Consider the following 27,421-nt stretch of genomic DNA (forward strand, 5'->3'; position numbering starts at 1 on the left):
GGATCTTCAGAGATGACATGTGGCAGTAAAAGTCAGCAGTAGCAAGGCTTTTCACTCTCTTTAAAAAAAAATATTAAAAAAATATCTTTTTACAAAGACCCAAGCACAGCCCGTCTTCCAAAAGCTGATGAAATCGCTGCTCTTTGGGCTCTCACTTGTAGCAGTCGAGGTACCACAAACGTGCTCCTCTGCACGCTTCAGTACAGCCAGAAGCGCTGGCGAATCTGCCTGTCCTTTCTGGTAGCCTTATGCATTGCAGCACTGGGGATTTGATTAGTATTTTTTCCCCACCCAGAAGTAGAACACAATGGAGGATCTCTTCCCTCACTGATTTTCTATCATAAATGAAACTTTAAAAGACATTTCAAATCATAAAGTTTACAAAGTGACTTGCATTGTTTAAACTGCAACTGCCCAATAGCTGAAGCACATAATTTATTAGATGTCTCTAAGCAGTTAGGGATTTGTTCTCAATGTTGAAACAGAGCAAGCTCTTAAAAAGATTAGTCAGGATGGGTTTGGTACAATGCTCTGGGTGATGCTCTGTTTGTGTTGAGATAAGATGAAAAACTTTGTGTTGAGATAAGATAAATGACAAATGATGGGCATGGCCTGTTCCATTCCACGCGGTGTTAAAGTTAAGGAATGTAGTCTGAATAATTGGAAAAGGTTCCACTGACCATGTTAAAGGAATGTACTCTGAATAATTAGAAAAGATAAGGTGGGCACCTGAAGGACACAAGGAGACCCTGAGTCAAGAGATTGTTGAACAACGAAAATTGAAAGGTTTACTCCACCTAGATCCCACCTATTATGAATAGAATAATTAGATGTCGAAATCAGATGAGTATGTATGTAAAGATGTTGTAACCTCTCATGAAAACTGTATAAATTACCTGACTTTTCACTGAAAACTTTGGGGTTAGTTTGTCCGGTGCGAACCGGCTAGCTCCCCAATGTTGCACAAAATAAATACCTTTGCTGCTTAAAGACAAAATTTGTCTCTGAGCCGTTACTCTGTGCCATTTTGGCATCAATGTTTAAAAAGATGCAACTGAATGTTATGGGATTTTCCCCGATATTTTGAAGGAGTGCTCTGAAGTACTTTGTTTGTCTCCTTCTTGCAATGGGACGTTTCCCTGGCAGATCAGTAGCATCTTTCTTGGGCAGCACAGCTGGCCAGATGTCACTCCTAATTATGTAACAAAAAAAAAAAATACCCTAGTCAAATTATAACTGTGTATTTTGGAGACGGATAATTTAACAGTACCAGTTCACAGCTATGCAAGTTCGATTAATGCAAAACAAAAATCAAACGCTTCCACACTGTAAGTATTTTTATTGGATGCACATAAACATACCCACACCTTTTTAGTAGAAAGTGAATTACCGAGATTTGTTCTTTATTTTTCATTTTGCTCTTTGAAGTTTTACACATTTGGCTTTATTGACCAAGCGAGCAAGACGTGCAGCAGCAGCGCAAGGGCTGTGGCTGTTGCGGTGGATCCGTAAGCCTGGATTCTGATGATGGTACAGCCTCGTCCTGCGGCCTCGTGGGGTTATCTCCCTGAGCGGTGCTGCAAGGGTGGTGCTGTGGTTGAACCCGGCAAGCAGCTAAATACCACACAGGTGGCACTTTGGCTCATTTTGTCCTGCCCCACGCCCCTACCCCCTACCCCAGCGGGTTGGGGGATAGAACTGGGGTGGTGGTGGCAGGGTGTCGCTGGTGTCAGATCTGTGGGTTGAGATAAAGACAGTTTAATAGGCCAGTAAAGGAAGTGGAATAAGAAAAGGATTAGAGTATACAAGTGATGCACAAGGCGGTTGCTCACCTCCCACTAACTGCTGCCCAGCCGGCTCCCGAGCACTGCCCCCTGGCCAGCTTTCCCCCGGTTTATACACTGAGCATGAAATAAGGTAAGGCACAGCCCTTTGGCCAGTGGGTCAGCTGTCCCGGCCGTGTCCCCTCCCAGCCTCTGGTGCCCCCAGCCCTCTCGCTGGTGCGAGAAGCTGCAGCCCCCGGGGCTGCCGGGCAGCACACACCGACTGCAACGGCGTCACCAGCCTGGGGCTCATCCCACAGCAAATCACAGGGCTGTGCCAGCTACCGGGGGGAAATTAACTGTCCCAGGCGGAACCGGTACGGAAGGGATGAGACATTTTCCAGCACCAGCCGGAGCGTTTGCTTTTGTGCCAGGCACGTGTGCCAACCCGCAACGAGCAGACGAGCAGCCGTAACAGCGGCGTTCAGAGTCCAGCCCGCTCGGGCTGCAAGAGGACGCGCCGCGTTCCGAGCTGCGCCGCTCGCCCAGCGCCCCCTTCAGCTCAGCTGCCCCCTGCCCCGCACCCGCCCCAGCCCCTCCGCGCCCCGCTGGGGTCTCCTTCACGTGCCCACATGCCGGGGGGGGGGGCGGGTCTGGGGCCGGGGGCGTCCGTGCCCTGGGGAGCCCGTCCCGGTGCGGGCACGGAGGGGAGCGTCGCAGAGCCCCCCGGAACGGCGAGCGCGGCTCGGGGAACGCCGGCCGAGGCGTCCCGGGGCCGGGGGGGCGCGGGGGCCCCCAGCCCCGCAGCGGGCTCGCTCCCGGGGCTCGCTCCCCGGGCCCCGAGTAACCCCCCGCCGACCCCCCCGGCGCCGGGCGAGGGGCTGCGAGGGAGCCCGGGGGAGGGGTCGGGCCAGGGCCCCTTTCCCCGCGGGGCTCCGGCTGAGGGCCGGGGCGGGGGGACCCCGGGGCGGGCAGCGGGGCGGCTGCCGGCGGCGGGGCCGGGGCGGGGAGCGGAGCGGCCGCTGAGCGCCGCCGGGCCGCGGCCGCGCCGGGGCAGGTGAGCGGGGGCCGGGGCGGCGAGCGGCGGGCGCGGGGGAGAGCGCCGGGGGGCGGCGGGGCCCGGGCCGGGGCGGGGAGCGGGGCCGGAGCCGCGCTGGGGGGCGCGGGGCTGCGCGGGGGGCCGGGGGCTGCGCTGCCGGGGGGCGGCCGCGCTGTGCCGGGAGTGCCGGGCGGTGCCGGCTGCCGGCACTCGGCTGCGGCCGCGCTGCCCGGGCCGTGCCGGGGGCTGGCGGCGCTGCGGGCCGGAGCGGCGGGGCCCGGGCTGCCGGCGCGGCGCGGGGGGCGCTTTGCTGCGGGGGGCGAGCCCGGCGGGGGGGGGGGGCGAGCGGGCCCGAGGGGGGGCTCCTTCCGCCGCGCCCCCGGGGGGCGGCCCGGGGGTCCCGAGAGCCGGGGGGGCGGCGGCTGGCGCCTCCCCAGAGCCCCCCCGAGCCTGCCGCGGCCCCGCTCGCCCCGCGCAGCTGCCCCCCGCCCCAGCCCCTCCCCCGCAGCCGGGCCGCAGCCCCCCCGCCCCCGGCCCTGCCGTGACGGCTCAGCCGGGCCCGGTGCGCCGGGCGCTGCCTTGGCGCGGGTGCCGGTAGCCCCGGTGCGGGCAGGGAGCGGCGCCTGCGGAGCCCCCGCGGCAGGGGGGGTCGGCCGGGCACGGGGGAAACTGCTCCGGGGGGGATTAGAGAGAACGGGCCCCTCACGGGAGCGCACATGCTGCAGGAGGCTTTTTTCGGGTAAAATGCAGCTGCCGCTGTCAGGGTGGCTGCCAGGCAGGGCATCGACGGTTCAAGGGTTTTGCTGTTCGGGCTTTTTCAGACGAGCTCGTTCGGTGGTGGAACTTGACAGTCAGTGAATAACCCACGTTGGGCGGAGGAGTTGTCCCAGGTTCGGCAGCTGCAGAATGAGCCCTCTGATACTGCTGGAAACGCTGAGCAGAAGCCTGAGGAGGGAAGATGAAGTAACAGAGTTCTCAACGAAGCAAAAGCATGGAGTTTTGTCCTTGAAGTATGCCTTACCTACTCAGATTTTTTGGGATAGGATCACAAATTTTCATCCATTTGCTGTTTTCATCTCTGGAGTGCTTCTGGTTTTCTCCAGTGTTGCACAGCTGCACGCAGCTGGCTGGGGAGAGCTGGCTGTTCTCGTGTACAGAGAGCAGCACGCGTCCTGCCGGTCAGCCAGCCCCGTCCACAGGCTGGTGCTGCATTCCGTCTTTTTCTGAAGGCTGGATGTTCAGCTGCCACAATTAATTTTCTCCCTTGTGAGTCAGGAAAGTGACATTGTGCTCCTCTGGGAGTACATGGTGTCTTTGAAGGCATTATGCTTACTGCTTTAGACTATACGTTGTGTGCCATCCCACACTGATTCCTGGTGACTAAAAAATGAAGGGACTAAAGTTCTACAAGAAAGTGGCTTGGGGTTTTTTTTTTTTTTTTGATAGATGCATTTGACACTCCTTCGTGTAGTTTGTCTTTATCTGTGAGGTCCTTGTTTAATTAATAGTAGTCAAATTCCAGAAGGGAAACTGAAACTAACTTGATGTCAGGGACATGCTGATCTGGGGAGAGATGAGAAGCACTGGAACAGTTGTGCGTATGTACCGTAAGAAAACAGTGTTGTCCAGAGATTGCTATAGTAGTAGTGTGAAGCCAAGAGGATGAGTGGCGATTAAGTTATTCCTGTGAGCTCACAGTGTGCCACAGGCAAATCTCAAGATGTTCCCTGCTTTGGAGTTTGTTCCTCTCTCTGTTGGTGGTGATTAGTTGGAAAGAAAGCCTATAAAGTACATTAGAATAGAAAAGCCTCTATCCTGTCCTTTCACCCACATTTTGGGCACATAATGCACAAAGATAAAGATTTGGAAGGGGCAAAATAACTAGTTAACATTTATTAACTAATCCACAGAATCTCTCCAAACATGAGACTGAGGCAAACAACTCAGGGGAAGGGTATGTGAGGGTGAGAATACGTTAAACAACTAACAAATAAAAAAAAATAAATTTGCAGTTGCATTAGCTAGGACCCTTCTTCTAGGTGATTTACATCTTTGCTGTGCCCAATTATACCATATATACCAATAATCAATATCCTGGCTGCCAAAATCTTCTAAAATTATTCTCAAAGTTTTTGTTTATGAGGCTTAGAAGTTCCTCTAGGAGGCCACACATCCATGGGTCCTCCTCTAGTACGAGTCAGGAATGGCCATTCCTCCTGGCACAAAATAATGAATTTTCATTTCAGCAAAGCCTGTGCCAGGGATATCTTTTCCCAATTCTCTAAAAACTCAGCAAGGGGTGCCTCCTTTTCAATGCTGGGTGTATTTTCCATTCTTACCGAATTCATTACCTTCCTCACCAGTATGCAATTTTTAAAATTTAAACGCAAGAGCACTTTCAGGTCTGTGTCTGGAATTACCCATGTCCAAGTCTCATCAGGCGATCTCACCTAGTTGCTGGCAGCATTGGTTTGGTATAATCACAACTTTGTTATAATTGGTTTGCTTTAATCACAACTCAGAGCTGGGCCACCACCCCAGCGAGTGGCAGAGAGCAAAGGGATACAGCACGGCGTATATACACTTACCAAATCATTAGTCAATGTCCGAAGTTTTTAGAAGTTTCCTTTGGTCTTGTCAGTTCTGCAAATCCATCACCTGACCCTGTCCCAGCTGATTATCTATTCGGTTCCAGTCTCTGCCTCGGTTCCAGGCTCCTCCTCGGATCGTGATCTTCTTTCTGCCAGCTTTAACTCACACACTCCTTCAAGCACACTTAAGTCTTTGAACAAGCAATTCCTATTCACATCTACTGATTTCTCTAGAAACACCTGTGTTTCTGCAAGCACCTGTGTGCACAAGTTGATCATCTGTTGTTTCTCTGTTCTCCCACTGACTAACTGGACTGGGTGTTAAACCAGCCTTGGATTAGGGCTATACTGGGGACGAGGCCTGGTTCTGCCACTTTAACTGCTTCAGCACTTTAAATTTCTGAATTCAAAACACATTTTCTTTAACAAGCAATACCAGAACAATGGAGAACAATTAATGGTTTGGTCACTGCTGATGACAATTGCTGTTTCTAGTGTATATTGCTATATGTCACGTTTATGAAACCTGGTTCTGCAGGAAGAAAAATGTTCTGTTTCATGTCCACAGATGAGCTCCCTGAGATGAGCATCCACGTTTTAACAAGCCTTTACATCAAAGGCTGTAAACGAGCGTCAGTCTGCACAACCAGCTGGGAATCTTGTGTTGTTCCAGGCACATCTTTTTGTCCCGTTCAATACCTTGTCTGTGTGATTTGCCTTTTTGTCTGTCTTGTGCTCTCCTGCTAAAGACTTCATAGGCCTCAGTCTTCTGATACTGCTCCAGCTCCTGCATCTAATGCTCCTTATCTCTGTCTGCTCTCCAGGAGTTTCAGGGAGTTGCCTCCCCTTCAGGAGGAAGGGAAGAAAAACAACTTGCCAGATGAAGTGCTGGTCCATTTCACCTATGCAAACAGGAAAGGAGTGAAGAAACAATGAGAATGTACATGAGATGCAAAGACACAGGATTTCCGGATAATATTACTGTGTTCTGGTGTGTCGTGTCCGCCCCTTTTTTTTTTTCAAATTCAAATCACTATTCTGTTCACTCTTTTTTGTTAGATCTCGAAGTAGCCTGCTGCTAAGCTACTCAACTGAACTATCACCTACGCAGGGACTTCAGAATTGCCTTTCTGTGCCAGGATTAAATGCTGCCAAGCAGGAATGCCTGAACAGATCAAGCTTTAACGTTCAGACCTGTAACTGCAGGGTTCCAATACACCCTTGTTTTCGTGCCCCACAGACAAAAAAGCACTACTATTCTGCAACCACACACTTCGCCCATCTGACAGGCAAACAAAACATCATGGCTATTGGAACAGAGTAGCATAAAGGTAAAAGAGCCTAGGTGATATCAATTTAAGCTATCTACATTTAGGTTAAAAGAAAACTTCAGGCTAGAAAAAAAACCTATTTCACACGTGCATAATAGAATGAGCTGAACTGGAGAACTGTTTAGGGGGACCAATGAACTGAAAACCATTTAAGGAGTGGTCACAGCACTTGCTAAAGGGATCCTTTCCAGAAAGAAGTTGTTTTCCCAAGTTTTTACCCCAGCGAGTTTAAAATTCAATGGAAATAAGTATTTAATCAAAGTGAACATTAGTCACTGGGTATGCCTTTTATTTTTGTTATGTCATCGCAACAATACATGCAATAGTTATAAATTTCATGCATTTGCAAACCTGTTTTGATGCTGCTGGGGACACAGTTAACATTCTAGATTGGGGTGCAAATTTAGTGATGCTGTGTTTGCGTTTCTTTTGGACACTGTACGCTTCCAGAAGACATTAATTCTTCTCTTCTATCTCCAGCAATGTGCTGCTGACAGAGTACAGTAACTGAGTCAAAAACAACACAATTTTTTCCTCAACTTGTGTTTTGGATGGATTGTTTTGAATCACTAAGAAAGAGTTCTACTGTACTACCTGTAAGTAGATGTCCTAGGTTTTCTAGCACAGATCTATACAGTTCTTTAAATATTTCTTTATATTTATATATTTATATATATATATATATATATATACATTTCTTATAAAACTTCAACAAGAAGAATGATTTTTAGGGTGTTTGCTCTATGACTATGATATGGAGAAATAGTGCGAAATGGGGACAATGGACATCGATTGTGATTGTATATGTCTGCTCAAGGAACGTGGGTATGGTGACTAGTCATGGGTGCGGTGTCTGGTCACATAGGCACACAGCTTAGAGGAGACAACTACAGTTTTTGAGGAGATGCCTGCCCCTCTTCCTCTAACAAAGGGGAGACGGGAGACGCCTGCCCTTCTTTCTCTAACAAAGGGGCTATTTAAAAGAGAATGAGAAAAGATGAGAGACATTCCAATGCTATCTAGAGGGAGGGAGTGCTAAGTTTCCTTGCTGGAGAAGATCAGATGGTCACAAGAACATGAATCACCTACAAACCTGCAAGACCACCACATTCCAGGAAACGGACTGATAAGCTAATTAACATACGAAGCGGGGTTTAGGTAACGAATATGTATAGGCGTTAATTGAATATTCATTTGTTTCATTGTATAAATGTGGGATGGTTCATCACTTCGGGCATGCACGCTTGTGGAGGAGCGATCCCCCGTGCATCTGCGCGCAATAAACATACCTACTTTATAACTTTCGAGTTATAGAGTCTAATTCCGCACGTCAACTATAGTAACGGTCTTTTTCGAGGGGAGACTCAGTATTTGGTCAGTCCAGTCAGCTCAACGGTCCTTGTGCTCACCAAATAGCAAAGGAAGTAGCAGGACTGCAGGGCTGGAACAGGGGAAACGCCAGACTTGCCCTTCAGCTGTTACATCGGACAACTAGTTTGCTGTTGCTGCAGCTCAGACACACTTTTCCCCTGGGTTGCGGGACACTCACCCACACATGGTAGTATACTATGACTCCACTACTTACTTCAGGAGAACGACTTCATAGTCGTTAGCTAGCCAAAACCAAGCTTACTCAGCTTCAACAAGAATGTTGGGCTGTTGTATTAGAGATGGGGGCTCCCACAAGCAGCGGCGGCCTTCGGTGCCACAGTCAAAAAGGGCAGGAGAAACTGAAGGGAAGGAAGTACTCAGCAGCCTTTCCCTGACCTGCTATAGGCTAGACTCACCGTTTTACTCAAAAAAGGACAGATTCCCTAGGGATTTAAAAAGCAGCACACAGAATAGAGATTTGACCTCAATCTCCTTATTCCTGGGTTAAATATATATATATATATATATGTCTCAGACATGATAAGAATATGTTAAGGGCAAGGGGTAGAGGGGCAGAATGTCTTACTCTCTTCCCCCCCTCTCCCAGCAGACAGCAACATCATTCTCGCTACAGATGTGTTACCAAATCAACTGTGTTACCTTGACACACATTTTCCATTATGGTTAAGACGCTATGCATATGTACCATTTAATAATATCTCTGTATAACTTACATTCTACAAGCTTAGTGCAAAGTGACAAAAGGAACCCTTGTTTTTTGCATCATCCCACTTTTCATCCAGCCATCATAAAAACTTTTAAGCATTTTGTCCTTGAAGTATCTTCAAAAGCTTAAATGTCCTGATAAATTCATGTGATAGGCGTTTGGCAAATATGCAAAGAAAACAGAAACACAGAGGCAATTGATGAAAATGCATCAAAAAATAATTGTCTTACATTTTAGGCCAGTACATCCTAGACCTAAATTCTTTTCTTCTCCAAAAGAATAAAGATTGTATTGATATTCAGATACCAAGTTAGAACAGATACGTGTTGCCATTTTAGACTTCTAAAGAGTGTGGAGATCTGTGGCTAAATGAATCTCCCCACTAGCAGAACAGCAGCAAAGATGCTGACTATGTGCTATTCATTATATAAACTAATACATTTGACAGCTGAACTGAGACTCTCACTGTTACCTTCAAACTTGAACTTTGACTTGACCTAATCCCGTATCAAATGATAACAGTTTACCATCTATCCTTGGTCAGCCCAATGGAAGACTTCAAGGGATAGATTTAGTAGGATATAGTTTGGCCTTGACATACGGACTGTATCTGTTCTTACTTAAAGAACAATAAAACCTTGTATTTAATTTCTCTTTTTTTTTTCTTGTTTTTTAACAGATGGAGGGCTGGTGTCTTATTCCATTCTGTCTCCCCACCTGGATGCCTTAAATGTGATAATAAGGGAAGCATGGGGTGAGCCCACCAAAAGCTCAGTTCAAGTTGGGATACAGTGAGAAAGGAAAGAAAATAGACTGATACCTATCTTGTGTCATGGCAAATGAAAGACATTTAAGGCTGCCATAGGAGAATGTGAAGCAGAAATCAGCACTGACTTCTGAATTAATGGTGGCAGAACATAACAATGCAGGACTGGAGTGCACTGCACCCTCTCAAAGAAGTACAGATGCTCCATCAGTGACACCTAATTGAAAATGAACATTTCTGTCAGTCAGTTTATGTGGCACATTTCAAAACAGCAAACTGCAAGTCTAAACATCACAGGAATCACTTTCTGGTTACTATTCCTCCTGAGATCTCACCTGGCTGAGTTTACCACAGGAAAACCTTCTTTGGGAAATTCAAAGAACGTGTTTCACTCTCACTGCAAAATTAACTATTTTGCTCTTTTCTGAATGAGCTTTTCATTATAATCCAGAGTTCAAAAGTTCTTTTGTGAAACACCTTAATACAGCCATGGCATTTTTTGTAACTCGTAGTAGTAGATTTGGTTAACATTTTTTAAGGGATGAAGGATTACTAAAATCACTTAGTCTGAGCTACTATCTGTTTAACACAGGGCAAAGGATTGAATCCCGTAATTCCAAAAGGGGAATATATTTTCATTACTCTGAAAATGTAGTGGAGTAGTAGTATGATTATAACAAGGATCGTACCAGTGCATGCTGACTTCTTTGTCTGCAAATGCTCTGCAGAGACAACTAAGGATGAGGTCTTCTCTTTTCACATCTCTGAAGTAACAAGCATATTCAGTAGTGCTATAAAATAATAAATAGCAAACAGGTTTATTTTTAGTGGTCATTCAGAGTTTACTTATGCCATTTACATATGTGGACTTCAAAGTCCCCTTGAATTGCAGAACAGTGAAGCAAAACCTTATCAATGGTGCTTTTGTGATAAGGTGATGCAAAAGCTTCAATCCCCAGTTACCTTTAACTTAATACTTTCATCCTAGTGAGTCCTGACATTAAGAAACTTGGGGAAAGACATGATGAATGGCAGGATGACACAAAAGCAAAAGACTCATGCATATTAGTAATTTATCCCTATCCCTTCCTGGTGTTTGTACCCCTCAGTAGATATGAAAAAGCAATGTAATTCTCTTCCATCCGAGCAAAGGATGTTGGATGAGTCACCACGGACAAAAATGCATCATAATGTTGTCATGTCAATCAAAGCTTTGACAGACAATTCCAAGTCCATTGAGCAAAGATTTATGAAATTATGAACCAGTTTCTGCTCAATTAATCTCTGCATAGACTCCTCTAATCATATTTGAGAATATTATTTACCAGGTGAACCAAAACAAAAGAAGAAATAGACAAAAATCAAATGCATCCGAACCAAATATATTTTTGTGTTTTCTGTAGCAAAGATAAAATCACTGCATTTTGTTTGGATTGAAATGAATCATTTTGGTAACTTCCCTCCCCCCCCCTTAAAAAAAAAAAAAAGAGCAGAGAAAATGAAAATCTAAATTGTTACAAAAGTGCTGATGCCAACCTGCCCCATTTTCACCTCTGACTTCTATTCACAAATTGCAATGCTTGGGTAGATCACTTGGAATGGAACAGCCCTGTTTTCAGTCTCCCAGGACAGCACCCCAGCCCTGAAGCAGTAAGGCTATTTGAGGTATGAATCTCTCCTAGTGACATTGTTTCACTTTGGGAAATAAGCATTTCCTAGACCAAAGGCTGAAACTTGAGTGAATATCTTAAACACAAGACCGCATAATTATTTTATATAAAACATATCTAGCTTGAAAGCTGCAATGTAATCTCAGCTTCAAAATGCACTCTGGATAGGGAGTTACGTACTCTTGCGACAGGAAGGGCTTGATTTAAATCCCTGTCATTGGTTCCTCTGTAAGAGACTGCACGACAACGCTTCTTTCAAGAGCAGCTCTGAGAAGCCAGTTTTTCAGGAAATAGTGAGTGAGTATGCATCTGCGTATGTGCTGCAACTTCTGAGCAGTAAAGAACTGGGAAAGGAGGATCTGAATGTGAAAACATCTGTCCTCTACCAGTACCTTGGGCACTCAGCTTGAGGCAAGCCAGCCAGCACCTAAACACCCAAATCCCCAACACTCACCTGAACCATGAGGGAATGGCACCTGCCAGTATTACAAAATGGAAATCTTCAGAAAAGTGTTTGTTCATGGTAAGGGATGTTTCTACCTCCTTTTCTCTTACGGACATCTCTCCTATTCACTAGCACACTTTTACTGGTGTTCTTGTGGAAGTAAGCCTGTCTGCTTTGAGATAAAACCTGCAATGATGCTGGGATCAGCACTGGGGGAAAGGAAGCATCCAAAAGCCCTTTACCGAAGATCTCAGCTGGTCTAAAAGACTCAGTCTGCAGCTCTTCCAAAAGAAATCTGTTTTCTTAACGATCTGTCCTTTTTCGTCTGCAGAGAGAAAGTCAAGTGTGTTCTTGTACTCTATTTTAGTAAAATGGATGTGCAGTACTCACTACATTATAACCACTGTGAGGATTAAAAGTAACTTGAGCAAATGGCCCCAACTCCTTGTAATTATCTTTTGAAGGCATTTGAAGACAAAAGAAAAAAAAGAACCCAAACCCCCCAAACTAGCTCCAGAACAGCAGTGCTTGCCAAGGGACCAGTGAGCAGCTGGCAGGGGCTGTGGGCGCAGCAGTTCCCCCATGAGCCTGGCTCTCCCACACGGTGTCCTGGGCCGATGGCAGGGTGGCAGGACCCGTGGCACAGGGAGGGTGCAGAGGGCCTCAGAGAAGGAGCTCTTCCATGGATGTGTGCAGGGTAAGGCTGAAAGGCCTCTGACGCTGCCCGCCTATGGCGTCGCTCAGCCCACGGGCTTCTGCGCTGACACCCCTCAGTCTCCAGGGCTTCAACAGGTCCCTAGCGCCACTGAAAAGGCAAAAGGAGGGGGTACGGGACGAGCAGTCGGTTATTCTTTCTGGCCTGGGGCCTCTGAACCATACTCCCAGATGAGTGACCCAGCTGGCAGAGCCCCACCTCTGCCCAGGCCCTCCTGGGGGGCACAGCCCTTCCCAGCCCTGGGTCCCCCTTCCCTCTGAAGTCTCTCAGCTGTGTAGCTCCTTCCCCTGTTAACCCTTTCAGAGGTAACGCAACAGAGAAGCAAGAAGCTGAGAAGCTTAATTGAGAGCACAAATATTCTTTTAGAAACACACCTTCAAACCACGACAGGTCCAGGCCTGTGAGAAGCTCCTGACTGCAGCTGTGTGCCCCCTTACTGCGCCGTGCCAGGGGGGCGCAGCCCAGCCTGAGGCCTTGGGCCAACCCAGTACCGAGCCCTCTTCCTTCTGGCGGAAGACTAAGACCTCTTGCTTAAAGCTTGCTTTTCTTTTGAAAACAGTTTGTAGCTCCTTTCTTACTACTTGCTAGCAAAATTCCTCTTCTTCGTTGCCACAAACTGGCTGCAAGTGGAGTTCTCTGCAGACACTACTCGTGGCACATCTCTACCGCTTTATGTAGACTCCCGTCAGTACAACCACTCGGCCCTGACCCCCGCTCTGGGCTCTTCTCAGCTTACTGAAAGGTCTTTCCACTACACCACTGGTCCCCACTGGAGTCAGTCGAGGCCTGTGGTTTATTGGTGGGACCTGGCTTTAAGTCCTGAACACACGTGAAGATCTATTAAATAAGCACACTGCTTTTCTGCAATGTGGCACAGAAGACTACAAGGTCAGCGAGTAGTCCAGCAATGACAGAAATTTCTTTATGCAGGAAAAGGCCCATGGCTACATTTTTGTAAATGCTCCTTGTGGAGAAGGAGGCTCAAACTGGGTACATCTCAAGGGGCGCTCAGATACATGGAGCCACTTCTAGCTAACAAGGGATACTCCTCTACCTCTCCCTCAAATCCCCCAGATACCTGTGAAATCACTTCTCCAGCACAGAAATAGGTCTGCCTTAAGCCACACCAGCCCGCTTGCCAAATTCACCGTGGTCAGAGCTCTGCAGTTCCGAGGAAAACCTGTAGCTTTTATGTAATGAAAAAGTAACTGGCACTGTGTTTACCACCCCTTCTCAGATGATTTTTGCATCTGGATTGTTTCCAGTGTACATATATGGTTCATATATGTTTATAGCTTTATAAAGTTTTAAAAACTTTGGCAGTCTCTCAGCCAGAGCTGTGATGCAGGTCTGGTGTGTATTTATGGGGCCTGAGCTGTGTACCAAAATACTGGGAAGTTTCAAGTGCCTTAATGGACTTGCAGGTGGAGCTAAGTGGAAGCTGTAACCCAAGTGAGGAGGATTTCTTCCATGTGTTAAAACCAAAGTTTTCCTACAACAACAAATTCCTGACAGCCTCACTGCAACCACTTAATTCACCTGATCCCAGGCAGCACACTCCTGCAGAGCCCCACAGCTGTCTGAATGGACACGCAGGCTCAGTGCCACCCCAGATCTCACACACCCTTGGCCCCTCTACAGCCCACGCTGCTTTGCACGTGATGATAAGCCTGAGTTACAGGGCTGGCCCACTCTCTAGCCTCCAGCAGCCTCATGTGCCATTACCACAGTCTTCCTCTGCCAGGTGGGAGGGCCCTTGGCATCACTTAACCCTGGCCTTGCTGTGCCTGAATCGTGGCAGACTCCACTGGGGGGTGGGAGAATGGAGCATCAGCAAGTGCCCATCTACTCTCGGATGCAGAATTTATGTTTAGTCTCAGCTTTGGTCCCACATCCCACCCCAAACATCCCTGGGCTACTTGTCAGTGGGTCCTCCTGCTCCCACCCTTGCTCTGTCCTTAGGCAAAATCATACACAGTGACACACTCCGCTCTGTGAGTACCTGGCAGTTGCATTAGAAGTCTTTTTCTGAAAAAACCTCACCTCGCATGCTTGTACCTTAGCCCCTATATGGGCTACACGTACAGTAATATTGTGGCTATACTGGTTTTACCGCCTCACTATAAAGGCTCTTGAAACCTGATAAATAATTTTTGATGGTAGGCCATAGCTGGCTTCAAGCAGGCAGTCCAGCAAGCAGTAGAGATTTTGCATATACAGCTATTAAGGTAACACGAAAGGTCAACTTCTTTCCGCACTGCTACAGGAAGCAGTGAGGAGACAGAGACAGAACACATTTATGTAATGAGTTAATTACAATTAATACAAAAGATTAATATCTACTCAAAGAGTCTGTATTCAACACTGCCAAATCTAGGAATGCTGGACACTGTCATTTTTGCTCCTTACAATACCTGAGCATCCATTTCAAACCCTTTCCTGACAATCTAATTTCCCCCTTGAAATTTTTGAATGTGTAGGCACCAGTTTTGTCTCCCCTCACCACCCTCAGAAAATGAAGCACAGCTATTTTTACTAGCATTACAAAACACCTTTCATTTAAATCAGACTTGTAAAAACAACAGAAGACCTTTATTGCTTTTTAACCTTATGCTGAGCATTGTTATTTCCCTTTTTGAGAAAACATCCTCTATGAATATATATTTAGAATTCTTCCCACAAACTTATGAACTGATTGCAATCATAGAATTACTAGAAAACTGACAAATTTTAAACAAATATTTCGAAAGGTAAACATACCTGATCTTTTATTAATGATGTACTAGCAGCTTCCTATAAAATAGTATCTATCATTTTGAAAAGACTAGATCCTCAAAATGCAAAGAAAACATATACCAGCTTAATGTCCATACTCATACAAAGAGGAAGGTTTCAAGAATGTAATGAGAGAGATTGCACTTATTGTTGCAAATAATTAAAGAATCAGAATTTGTAAGCATTAGGAAGTTTCCCTCAGATAAAGAGGCAGAAATGTGCTAATTTCTGCCCTTCATAATGCTAGCGGAGTCCTAGAATTACAGTTAAGGTGATGATACAACCTAGTCAGTCAATCATCTCATGTCTGCCCAGGTAATTATATTTTAACTGTTAAAGGGCTTTTGTAAAGGGAAATTGTCAGCCACGTGAATGCTTGGTTGATGCAGCACATGCATTTACTATCTTAAGGTGATTAATGTAATTCCCAGCCCAGGGGAGGCCAAATGATGAATTCAGTACCACCCCTGGTATTTAAGAGCAACTGACCAAGAGAAATAATGCAGGACATACCCACACTGCTCTTCATTTGTGGCAGATAAAGGAGTTTAGAGAAGAACCTACTTCCACTACAGATAGCTCCTTAGCTTTGACTGAACAGACCGAGGCTGTTTTACTCCACAAGGCCTCCACAGGGCATTAACTTTGCTCCTAAATAATTTAGCTGGTCAGTGAACAAGGAACAAATGCTTTTCAGGACTTGTATGAAGGATCAGGAGCTGAAGTGGCATGTGCTGGGTAGGGATTTCATATGCAGTTTACCACTTGACTTAGCATGTAGTGCTGCGCAATATGAACCGTGTTGCTGGTCCCGTTTCCCTGCCTTTAAAAGGAAGAGGGTACCTGGGACCTAGATATGAGTTCCTCCTCCTAAGGCCATAAGGCTCAATGTTTGAAAAATAGCTTAGGAACTTTGGAAGAAAGATGTACAAAATCATTATTGATTCCAAATGTTTTGTGTACTCTGTTGCTGCACTCAATAAAACACTCAAATATAAAACATGTTTCTGCAAAGCCAGCATGCAGAAAATTCTCTATTGTCTCTTTCTACTCTATCAAGCAGTCCATGGAAATCTTTAGAGTCCCTGGTCAATACTATTTAAAACATCAAGACTGATTTTACACTCCACATTCTTTGTAATTTCTCTTTCTCTCAAACAGGTAGTACACTTGTGGGAAGAATGCCTTCCTGTGGATAACTGGCTAACTGAAAAAGTTCACATAGACATAGTCCAGCTGGCTGGACAAAAATGCACATCGCTCTCAGCTTATCTGAAGTAAAGCAAAAATACACCGTCCTTGGCTGTTCTTGTTACACAATATCAGGAAGATTTCGGTGGGAAAAGAATGTTGCAGGTGGGAACAGATTAACTACAGAAGAGAAACTAGGGGCGGACTTGATATTTAGGCAACTAACCATTAACTTTTGTAATATGTATGAGCTAATTATAACAAGGCATAAAAGGTGACTGTAAGGTACAATAAACGAAGCCTGCTGATCACTCATATTGAGTGACTGTGTCTTCCCTCCGTTGTGACACCTTCCCTTCATAATTATAACACACAAAGCTTCAGGCATGCACATTTGAGGTGAAGGCCTAAAATTCTGAAGGATCTCATTATCCTTCCAACACTAAAAGACTTTCCTGGGGACCACTGCTTTTCTGTGAAAGGATGTGTATTTTGTTTCCTTTCAATGTTACAGTAAAAGATAATGTCATGACCACCTCATAGACTTACTGGTAATCCATTTCATGAAAAATCAAATCCACCCACTGTATAAGCATACATTTATTATAATACAAGAACCCATACAGGGTAGCCTAGAAGCAAACTGGTTCCAATTTGTCCCTCCCAATCATTCAGCTTCCACTGCATGTCTCTTGGAGTCATGGGGCAAGCCAAGTGCATCTTGACAGCCCTGGAAATTATTCTAAACCAGTTCATCATATTCCTCAACACTTCTGATTACAAAGTTAATAGCTTGAAATGGACATTCTGGAGTTAACCCTGTGACCTGCTTAGCAGAAGAGCAGCAAAGTGTGGTGCAAGTGCCATGCTGAGAGTGACAACACCTAGTGATGCTTGAGGCTCCAGTACTAGAAGCAATGCCAGAAAATGGAGGTAATTGAGGGGATTTAATTTGTTCTTTCGTCCTGCATAAGTTTGCTTTCCATAATTGACTTTCACATGCAACTTATGATGTGTATTTCTCAATAGGAAAATACCAGTGATGAGGGCCGACGATGCAGCTTGATCAGGTATTTGGCTAATTCTCTACTGTCTGAAGGCAGACTGGAATTTCTCAGAGAGTGTAGGGCTCTTAGGACAGAACATGTATTCAGAGCTGCCCAACAACTACTTTTGGCCAGTACCTGAATGATTCACATCCAGTCCAGTAACAGATGACATTAAAGTATTATGGGCCAGGGAAAAATATTTATTTCTTAGATAAAAAGGGGCTTTAAAATTTCCTTCTGAAAACAAACACCACCACCACCCCGACCCCTGTTTAAAAAAAGGGATGTACACTCAGCAGGTTTAGCCAGCTCACCACAGGCTTGAATGAGCAACACTGGCACAGTAAAGGGGGCAGGAACACGTAACTAGGGCGCCGCAAAAGGAAGCAGGACTGTGCTACTGACCCCATGAACCCATTAGATTAACTTTGTTGTAAAGCCAATCTGCTCTCTGACTGATATCCAGGCTATCTGTAGAAACATGTGAGACAGGAATCAACTGAATGAGTCTCATTCTCCAAGTGTAAGACTTGACAGGTCTGAATGTGGGTTTTAAATGCCTGAACAAGGAAGAAAAGAGATTCTGGTGATGAAGACTTTTTGCAAAACAAAAAGATTCCAACCTGAATCCACACTGTGTAAAGCATTAAGGACATCTTTTTATCTTTGGAAATTATTTTACAGTTAACTGAATAACAACTCTGAAAACAAAGCCTCTTTTTATTCTCTCTCCTTGCATTTGCAATGGGAAGGATTTAAAGAACTGTATTTGATCCATCAGGTTGAGGAACTCACAGCACTGTACATTGGTTTAGTGTACTAAATTTAGTTGACTTCTGTCTCTTTCAATTACCCCTCTAAAAAGGACAGGTGAAAAATGTCTCCCTTTATATCATTTTGTTTGCTGTTAATTCTTCTCTTTTGGTGCTTGCTTGTTTTTTAGGGTAGGCAGAACAGAACAGCTTAAGGGGGAAAACAGCCCTATAAAAAGCTCTTTTGCTGCATTTGAGCTTGTAGAGTCTTCCATTTCATATTTATATCTCATCAATAAAGTGTCAGGATCGCTGATAAGAACTGAAAAGTCAGATGGAGAATGGACTGAATCTTAACTTTGGTAAAATAGGCTAACTGTAAGAAATCCTGAATGTAAAAATAAATTCCCATGCATGCTATCCTCATCATTAATGGGAAGCAAAACTAAATACAAGTTTTACATAATTAATCCACTGACTTGTCCATTTCTTCCACAGCAAAGAACTGTAGAGGAATAGCATGCCCTAATTCTCAGAACTGTGCTCCACATCAGAGGTGCTCTTAGACATTTCAGAAACAGTTTACATTCCATTTGGTATCACTTATGTGTATGCCCTCTGTAGGCTATGTGCTACTCTTAACACCCCTCGACCTCTCCAAAGGAGCTAGAAAGTAGGCGTGAATTCTGGGGCAGGTCTTGAACTCAACTTTTTCTTTGCAAAGGATACAACAGTGAGAGGCAAAAGGTTTCTGACTGTGAAGTCCTCTAATCATCAAATGGTAATCAAATACTTTGATGAGGAGGAAGCAAAAATATTGATGTATTTTAGTGATCTGTTTAAATTTCCAGAACAGTAATTGTTGAATTTGACTGCTCTCAAAAGCCTTGTTCTGAAAACAGAAAGATGCAGCAATGATTTGTTCTGAGTTTCTTCAGAGTCTGAATGATCAAAGACATATTGAAGTTTAATTTCTCCACCTTTTTTCAGTGTTAGGACTGGGCTGATACTCCACAGGGACCAAAAACAAACAAACCCCCCACCCAAAACAACAACAAACAAAATACAACAACAAAACATTTTAGCCCCTGTCAAGCTGCAAAACCCAGCTGACCCACAGTGATCTAGTGGGTTCCCCAGTACCTGTGCAGGACTCTTACTTCTGGTCCCAGGGCTCTGAACATTGCAAGCACGGCCCTGATTAGACATCAGTTGTATGATCACAAGTGCATCAAATAGCAGTTAACATTGTCTGCACTTAAAGGGGGAAGAAATCAGATTGAATAGAACTGACAGAGATGAAGGGAAGACCCAAGGTGGATGGCTCTGTCTTGTTTTGTGGTGAAGAGGAAGCAACAAGGCAACCATTGTTGTAGGAAAGGCCCACACCTTGGAACTTCAACCCTAGGCAAGAATCAGAGAGCCTGTCCGGGAAAGCAATTCCATTTCCTCAGCTCTAAGCACAACGCTCTGGTGTGCCCTGGCCTGTTTCAATGCCTGCCAGTGCCTCAGGTCTGCTATGGCTCCTCTCATTTTCAGTGCTCTTCAGGGCAATGCCAATTTCAATAAAGCTAATAATTAGCTTAATGAGGCTAAATAATTAGTCTAATAAAGCTAAACTACTGGTTAGAATAACCAAAAAATTCTCTTGGAAGGCAGAAGGAGGAAGTATATTGACATGAAGTAAGCAAAATACCTGATAAAAGAAAATTCACTTCACCATCAGCACTCAACATCTCACATTCTAGTACACGAGGTACTATGCACATGGGTAAGAAGACAACCACCTCTTGAAAGAGCTTAAAACAAAGCCAACAGGCAAAAACTGTGAAGAACACAGCAAAAACACGACACATTTCAATACATTTGTTTCTCATGCCTGTGGTTCCTCATTGCCTTGCTCACAGTACCTTGAATGTCAGAATGTCAAGTTCAAGCGTAAGTTCTGTGAGTTAGCTTGAGAGTTACAGTCTTGCAGCATGCAATTTCATTAACAAATTGCTCATTCTTTGTTAGGGCCTATCTTGCAATTTTGCTTCTATCACTGCTCTTAAAGATAATTCAGCAGTGTGCTAAACAGCCAAAAATATCATCATCTTTCTTGCAGGCAAGGGGTATATTTTTAGAGGCGCATAAACCTGATTTTCAGTGATACTGGATAACTGCAGCTCTTACTGGCTTCAAATGATATCTTGCGCACTACCACCTCAGAAAACTCAAGCTTTCCATAGAAACAATGGAATTCATCCCCAAAACAGAATAGTTTCCACACAGAGAAAAAAGTATTCTGGTCAGATTTAAAGAAAACCTTGTGTTGCACTTACACCAGAAATGGATGACAAGTTTCAAAGGTGTTTTTAGGAGGGCTTTGACTTGAGGAAAGGAAATAAGCAATCAGTGAGGTAACTCACTGCCGCACATGGAACCAGCTAATGTATGAAGATAACAGAGGCAAAAAATGTTGTCAGTCTCTAAAGTGGTATATCAAGTAACATTTGGTCTGGATAAGAGAGAGTTTTAAATTCCACCTCATCCCAGGTTTGACAACACTGATTAAAAAAAACCCAAATCCTACAAATTACTGATCATCAGCTCCATCGGTGACAAAAGGAACTAGTTGTTAGACCATGTCCAGATATTTTCAGCACCATATTGTCTTCTGAATGTGGTGCCGTTTACTCTATACCTTTCACTATGGCTATCGCCAAGCATTATTAGAAGTGAGTCAGGGACTGCACATTTGTTAGTGCAGATCCACCTTCACCATTCCAAAGCAAACATTTCCATAATGACAGATTAGTGAGAATGCAGGAATAAAGGCATTTTTATAGATATATCTGTTTTCAGAAAGGAATTCAGTTTATTAATAAGACTATTTTTCTTGAAGTTTAGCAGCAGATAGACAAAATTAGCTGGAGGGTTACTTACTTTCAAGTAGATCCAGTGTTCCACTCCTCTCCTGGCAGAAAAGAAAAGTACCTTCAGGTTTTCAAGGCACAGATTGTGTATTTCTTGTGGTATGAACTAATTTCTTTTAACATTCAGCTGTGCAACTCACCAGTTCCAAGGACTGCGTGTTATAGTTTGCATTCTGAACAAAGCTAAGTACCTTCCCTTCCAGGGCTCTTTTGTCTTCTAAATGCATCCTCCTTGGTTGTATTTCATCTTACTGTGTTCTCACTGCTTCTCTATAAATGAACATATTAATCCTTAATTTTCTAGGTTTCTTGCTTCATTTGCCAAAGAAGCATTTTCCTTCTCTCAGGAGCTGCAGATGCAGATTACCACTGTGCCAGCTTCTTCCTGTCTGGTGTGGTTTGGCAAAAGGAATTAGTTCAGGAAAGTTCATAAACGTCTATTTTCTTTTCACTTCTACTACACTTCACAGCTGTCTCACTGTGCTCTTGTCACTTTTCTTTCGAGTATACTTATGAAAACCCATCACAGCAGCTAAGGTCTGCAGGGTTGGAAAGATGACCTTCCAACACAAGGGGCAGAAATACGGGAGGCAATCGTTCTCCCATCAAATAACAGTTCCTCCACAACTCTTTTACTGTTTGGGATATCGCTGAGAAAATGCAAAGCCTCAATTTTGGCTTGTTGCAGCATTCACAATGATGGAGAAAAAGCTGTCAGGATTCACTTGTCAGCAGCTTAGTTGTGGAACTTGAGGTCCATTTGAAAATACTTCAGTTATTTGTATGCAGTAGACCTAAATGCAAGGGCATTAAAATCTGGCATGAAAGCCTATATGAGCAGGATATGCTCTAGTCTGAAAGAAGACAGGTTTTGATTGAGATAAGATGAAACACAGACAACTAGAAAGAAGTACAAGTGCAATACTGCTGGTTGACTTCATGTTTAAAAACATGGCACATCAGTGCAGAGAAAAACTAGTCTGTAGCATCCAATTAGAGCTGCTGCATTTTTCTAAGCTGTCCGGCTTACTCTGCATCCAGGCAAAACAGTTCACAAAAATAGTATATTCCCTTTTTTATGTATCACTTCAGGAGAAAAGGAAAAAAAAAAATACCAGACAACAAGACACACAAACCCCCAAAACTGTTGCTATAGAGGTATCATCTACAGAGATAAAGAAGGCCTAAAATGAAGCAAGAATTCATAGAATCACCTTTCTAAATCTTCAGTTGCTCAGTCTTGAAAATATGGGGGAAGAAAACTGAAATGCATGTGAGTTAGCATGCGGTTGCATAAAGCGATCCATGAGATCAACTAGGACTCTAGGAATTTCCAAAGAAGCTGATCCCACCACACCTGCTTTCTCCCTACCTATGAGAAAGGACATCATGAAAATCAACCTTCAGACAGATAAGATTCCTTCTCCCTTCGAGTACTGCATCATCACAGAGAGCCCAGCACCCCAAAACAGCAAGAGAGATGAAGGAACCGGCACTTACTGCCACAGAGCATTTCCAGTTGGTTTGATACTGCAGGTCAGCTACAAGCAACAGGATCCAACTCATGTTCAAAGAGCTCCAGCTCTACGTCTTATTTAACAATGGAAGTGGTGCACTCTGGAAACTAATTTAGATGTCCCACTATATATGCTGGTAAAAGCATATATATATATATATAAATAAAAAAATACACACACACACACACACACACACACACTGATTATTCAGACATAATCTGGGGTTTGCCTCACACCTCCTGCAATGAATCTACTGATACTTACCTATCATCACACATACAGGGCATTGCAAACCATCCTTGAAACAACTCATCAGCAACTAGTAGACTCTGTATTAAAACTGTAGCAGTATTAATATTTGATGTCTTCACAACAGTAAAGATTTATTTATTTTTTAAAAAGCAGAAAAGTCTGAGAAAGCCATTATTTGTCATGGGATGATTCAAAAGCTGTTAATCTCCTGCCTACACCTTAAAGAAAGAAAAGAGGAGAAAAATCTAATTTAAACAAGTGTTATTAGGGATAAAAAATTCAGACTGATGTTACATTAAATTATTTGGGAGGCTGAGGTATCCAGCCATGGTCTTCAGTATAAAAGAAAATTATAGGGTCTATCAGCTAGAGAAGCGGTGCTCTGAGTCTATATGCTGGCATGCTTACAGGTTTTTTAATGTCTGGCAGGTTGTTTTACAAACTAAACTCAGCAAGATGACAATTCCACCAGAAGGTGCTTCAGATGGTTTTGCTAATAATTTTGATCAGCTGAAATGGAGAAAAACATAACTTCATTTATTTGGCTTTTCCAGAACCTGTCAAGTCTGAGCAGAACCATTAATTCCCCCTTCTGCATCTCCCCCACCTTCTTCCAGAAAAGACACACTTCAATTTTATTTTTTTTCTACAAGTATTCTGCATAATCAGCCTTTGTTCCCAAAACAAACTTTGGTCATTCTTTGTTCACTTCCTTTGCTAGAAGGAAGTGCCATTTCTTGAGAATATTCATTGGAGGCTGGTACTGCTACTGCTGCAAACATGGAAGTGCTAACCACATCTATTGGCTTTTGTTTTAAGAGCCTTTTAACCAACTTTGTTAATGGACTGAATGCAATTCAGATATGGAACTTGGCTAAAATGTAGCTTCAATTGGCTATGAAAATTTAAGAGCCAACTAAGATAGCTAATTACAAAAAAGCTCCAGTGATAATGCTAAGCAGAATTAGTAATAGCAAATGACAGGCTGTCTAGTCTTATTCCCAAAGGGAAAGAAACTCTTAACTAAGAAGTCAACCAGACAACGTGCAGAAAACCTAATTGCATTACTGTTATTATGGCATCCCAAATCTGGCAGCTCACTAGGATAAAACAGTGAGTAAAGTCTGTCAAACTACTCAGGAAAGCAGCTGACCCCCTTCTTAATGCTAGCTGTAACAGACATCGGGAATTACATTATCATTTTATATTAACTTATTGGGAAATATTCCTGTAAAAATTAGCAAAGCAGCACCATCTAAAAAATATCTTATACCCATCCTGAATTTGATTCTTTCGCCAGATATTTTAGATTAAGGAAAAAAAATAGAAACAATTTGTCTGCAAAGTGTTCAAGCACTAAAAGAAGCATTCTGTGCTTCATTATCAATAGCCTCATTACACCATCAGCTGAAGTGCCGACTAATTCTCCTAGTGGCCACTTTGAAACATAGGTAGCGGAGTCTTTAACATTCCCTACTCAAGAGTCTCCCTGCTGTGCCTGTAAATGTCAGTCCGTTTTTTTCACGGCTGTGCGCACAGATTGGAAACAGCAGGAGAGCTTGGGAGTATGGCTGCAATACCAGTAAGGACACTTGTCTTCACGGCACTGCTCAAGTGGCTCTGGGAATGCAGGACCCTGCTGTTCTCTAATATTTACACACACCTGGAGCCATCAAGAGCAGTAGATGCAGTCTAAAGGCAGCTTGCTTCTTTTGTGTTGGGGGCTTTACTTTCAAACAGGGATGGCAACAAAATCCTACCGTTTCCCTATCCCTGTTCTGCAAAACAACACACACGTGTGCAAGCACATACAGTATGCGGTATGTACAGTAGCACTGCAGGGATTATCACAGCCTTCCACTTCGCTTATCCTGACCATCCCACGCTTTAAAACATCATTGCAGGTCACAGTGAGCCAAAGGCGTTCTTGCTTGCCACGACTGTAGCTTTGCAGTCTCTTGTGAGCAAAGGCAAGCCCTGAAACAACATTCACCTAGGATGGAAAGCACCCCTTTTCTTCGCAGAACACTTGCCAGTACAAACTTTTTCCAGGAGTTTTTTGGGGTGGGAAGAGACAGGGATGGCTTACAAAATCTGCACCTCAGAACATTCTTTTCAAATATATGGAAATATCTGTGTTTCCTGCATTTGGCTTTGGCAGTCTCAAAAGAAAACACACTGCTTGTAAACTTCAAAATAAAGAGAGAAAGTTTACTGGTAAATAAGTTTCTAAAACAATTAAAATGTCAAACAACTAAAGTACAAAAGAATGACATTAACTTTGAGTATGCAAGACAGCAAGAGAATACAATATGCTTTCTTGACAAAGTTCTTCAGAATAGTGTGACATACTTTTTGAACAAAATGATTAAATGAAGTCATTAAAATGATAGTTTGGTTTGAGGAGTTTTAAATATGAGAGAGGCTTTAGCAGTCCTGTTTTGCATCTGAAATGAAAAGCATGCTATGCTTAAAGTCACCAGCCACACTTTGCTGATTGAGTCTGTATAGCAGTCAGAGTAGAAACGAACTTTTAAATATGTTATTCCAGTTTTATTTCAAAACAATGGATTCCCTTGTTTTCAAAACATAACCTCAGCATTCATTCAACATTTTATGCTACAACATATTTATTTCAGTAGCGATTCAGACATAAAATCAAGCTAGCAGAGCACTGGACATCCACACAAATACACCACCCACTGGCTCATATGCATTCGTTTTGGTTTGCCAAGCTTCATAAAGCACTCTCCCTGATAAGAATAATGTTCATGCCCTAACTGGTTTGGGTTTTTTTTTTCAGTATCTAAATGTAAAGTAGTGGTATTTCACACCAAAATTAAACACTGCATTTTTTTACTTACAGCTCTGAAAACAAGACTCAAAGCCAGGCAAGGAAGTACTTTTAAGAAAGGTTATGGAAGGTTACATGCTTCTCAACTATGAAAAAAAGGTAAACCATTATTTTGTTATGAGAAGCACATGTGAGTCAAGCTTCCACTGGAACTAGACACTTTACAAAATTATTAATAATTACAGCTTTTCACTAACATAAAAAGAAAACCTGAGGGGGCGGTTGAGAATGGACCTTGGGTTTTGGTTTGTTTTTTTCTTTGCCCTGGGCCCTATGTCTGAAATTCTGGTCTCCTCCTTTCCAGAGAAAATCTGAATAATTAGAAAAGTGACACAAACACAAATACTATGAAAAAAATGACTAACATTCACTACCTGTTCTCCAAATAATTGTTTAAACATATTTTGTAACAAACTGGAATGCAAGGATGTGATTTTTGTCTTACATTCTCTTTTTTTAATTCAAACACTTGAAAAATATTTAAAAGGTGTCTCTACCATTTCAGACTTCCTCTTGGTGTACATCTAAGTGGCCCTCAATAGGACTTACTCAAAATTAGAAGAAATCAGATGCAACACCACTGTTCTTTATAAAGTACCCACAACAAAAGTAAATGAAGCTTTATTTCTACATTATAAAGCAGAAAAAAGCACTTTAGTTTGCCTTTAAGATATGAATTTGTGTATATAAAGAAAACACATCCTCACTTCAAAGTTGGCAAAACTTTGCATTTGTATTGAAGTATTCATAAATTGTGCAAATATTTTAATAAAATGGCTATTTAATAAACATCTATTTTAATAAAACATGTATTCTTCAAAACAGGTACAAACATCATTTCAGGATTCATCACTTTAAAAGGAATGAAATAGATTCCAGTGCTACAGTAACTGAAAAAAAAAGACAACCCAGAGGTAAGCCAAAGAGCAACTTAATCTGTTGTTCCATCTATAATTTACTTCTGGACTCCCCTTCTGGATGCTGTGCCTTTCTTGGCTTTTGGTGAGGTCATCTTCCACCGTCTGGTAGCTACTGCATCAGCAATTCAAACAACAACAACAACAAAAAAGACAAGACTTTCTAAAAAAATAACAGAAACATATCAGAAGAAAATATGTATAGTCTTAAAGAGGACAGATCTACTCAAATCATGCATTTAGTTTTGACTGGGAGGCAGGCGGACACATGATAGGGACTCAGAAGAATTTACCACAGCTTCTGGGCACAACATTTTTTCCTGAAAAACATGTACAATTCAGCTTCTCAAATGGTAGAATTACATACCTTGGAGCCAACTTAATAGCTCAGGTCCACTAAAGGATGAAGAATCAGATCCTCTTCAAAACCTAAACCCCTCCTTCGTCCCCACGCACCAACTTTTAGTTCCATGATCCCTCCCAGTATTAAGCCATTTTTGGTGCTCTTTAGCCCTTCCGCTAAGCTGATCCAGCTCCACAATCTGGCAAAGAACTTTTCTTTGGTCTAATAGTTTAGTGAGCTGCAGCATCTTAGAGCATTCTGAATGAAGCTTATACAAGGGGAGGTGGAAGGCACACAGGTAGAAAAAAGGAAGATTTTTGTTTGGCACTGTTGAGCTGTTAAATCAGCTCAGCTATCTGTGCAACTTCACCTACAAATTTCAAGCTATTATTTGGCAATATTTTATTAGCAAGTGTAGCAAACAGTGCCATCTAA

The 27,421-nt window shown here is 43.4% G+C and overlaps 4 long non-coding RNA genes across 87 annotated transcripts in view; 2 read left to right on the forward strand and 2 right to left on the reverse strand.

Moving 5' to 3' along the window:
• Positions 1 to 27,421, forward strand: part of LOC308055213 — a 528,334-nt gene that overhangs the window by 462,732 nt on the left and 38,181 nt on the right. The window lies entirely within an intron of this gene.
• LOC308055214 overlaps positions 1 to 27,421 on the reverse strand; it is a 277,249-nt gene that overhangs the window by 207,492 nt on the left and 42,336 nt on the right. The gene's annotated exons all lie outside the window — the stretch shown is intronic.
• LOC308055228 lies at positions 1,482 to 6,381 on the reverse strand. Its single transcript, XR_013924486.1, has 3 exons — positions 6,093 to 6,381; positions 3,519 to 5,542; positions 1,482 to 1,735 (listed from the first exon to the last, which is right to left on the reverse strand). It is a non-coding gene; the product is annotated as an uncharacterized lncRNA (long non-coding RNA).
• LOC308055233 lies at positions 6,259 to 11,002 on the forward strand. The gene is made up of 2 exons (XR_013924491.1): positions 6,259 to 6,384; positions 9,502 to 11,002. It is a non-coding gene; the product is annotated as an uncharacterized lncRNA (long non-coding RNA).

This window comes from Falco punctatus (genome assembly GCF_963210335.1).
Source record: "Falco punctatus genome assembly, chromosome: 18".
Taxonomy (NCBI): Eukaryota; Metazoa; Chordata; class Aves; order Falconiformes; family Falconidae; genus Falco; species Falco punctatus.